Consider the following 1,420-nt stretch of genomic DNA (forward strand, 5'->3'; position numbering starts at 1 on the left):
TCTCTCCTATATGGGGTTCGTTGAGCTTCTTGGATGGTCAGCTTTTCATTTTTCATGATATTGGGGAAGTTTTCTGTCAGCAATTCTTCAATGATCCTCTCTGTGTCTTCTGTTTTCCCCCTGTTCTGGAACTCTGATTACTCGCAGATTTTTGCTTTTGATTGTATCCTACATAATTCTCAGGATCTCTTCATTTTTCTTTGTTCTTTTTTCTGAGTTTTCCTCAAACAGAGTTGTTTCCAAGTGTTTGTCTTCAATTCTGCTGATCCTGTCTTCCACTGTTTCAAATCTGCTCTTCAGCCCTTCTATGACACTGCCCATTTCTGAAATCTTGTTGTTTATCTTTTGGATTTCTAATTGTTGTTTTGTATAATTTCTAGTTGTGAATTTATTTTGGTATTTTGTTCTTGCATTATTTTCCTGAATTCTTCCTTTTTTATCTGTATTTTCCATGAATTTGTCTGCCTTTTCCGTGAATTTGTGTATTTTTTCCTCATTTTTGTCTGCTTTTTGCTTCACCTCTTGGATAATTCTGAGTATTAGAGATTTGAATTCTCTATCAGGTAGTTCTAGTGCCTTTTCTTCTACTGGAAAGTCATCTTGGTGTTTTATTTTGGATGCCTATTGGAACCATCCTGTCCAGTTTTTGTAAATGTTTTGATATTTTCTGCTGTCTTCGGGGCATTTGGTAGTTATTTTTCTTGTTTATTGATTGTAGATTTGTTTGTTTCATCCTTTTTTTTTTTTAAATTTGGCTATGTCTGAGCAGGCGGGCTGTGTGTTCTTTGTTGTTTGCTCGTCTGTGGGCATGATAATTTTCACCTCTTTCTCCAATTGGCAGGATCAGTCACTCAGATATGGTACAGCAGGGCAGTTCTAGATGAAGAGGAGTTGCTGGGATGGGTTGTTTGTGGTACTTACTACAGCCACCAGAGTGGTTGGTAATCAGTGCAGGGCAGATTCCGGTAGGCCGTGCCTGTGCTGCTTGGTGGTGTGATGGTGCAGGTAGGCAGGATGGAGGGGGGAGATTGTGATATGTGGAGGTAAGATGGGTATGGGAAAGAGGAGAGAGGAACAGGGGCCAAAAACATGCAAACAAACTAAAAAGAGTGCTAGGGGAGCTAGCCATTGGAGTGGAGAGATGAGAGACTATGAAATGGAGAAAAACAAAAGGGGAAGAAGAAGAAGAAAAAAAGAAAAGAATGAATAAATAAATATTAGAAAGAAAAAACAACTGCAAAGCTCCTAGGGATCCCACTGGTGTGGTACAAGTTCTGGGGAAGTTGTTCCCAGGTGTTGCAGTACAGCCTGGCTAGAAGGAGTTGAGAAATTCAGCACCAGGTATTCAGGGGGAAGAAGGAGAAGAAAGGTATAGGGAGACGAGAAACTGAGTAATGAATTAAGACAAAAAGGGAAAAAG

Source organism: Trichechus manatus, unplaced genomic scaffold (assembly GCF_000243295.1).
Source record: "Trichechus manatus latirostris isolate Lorelei unplaced genomic scaffold, TriManLat1.0 scaffold00080, whole genome shotgun sequence".
NCBI lineage: Eukaryota > Metazoa > Chordata > Mammalia > Sirenia > Trichechidae > Trichechus > Trichechus manatus.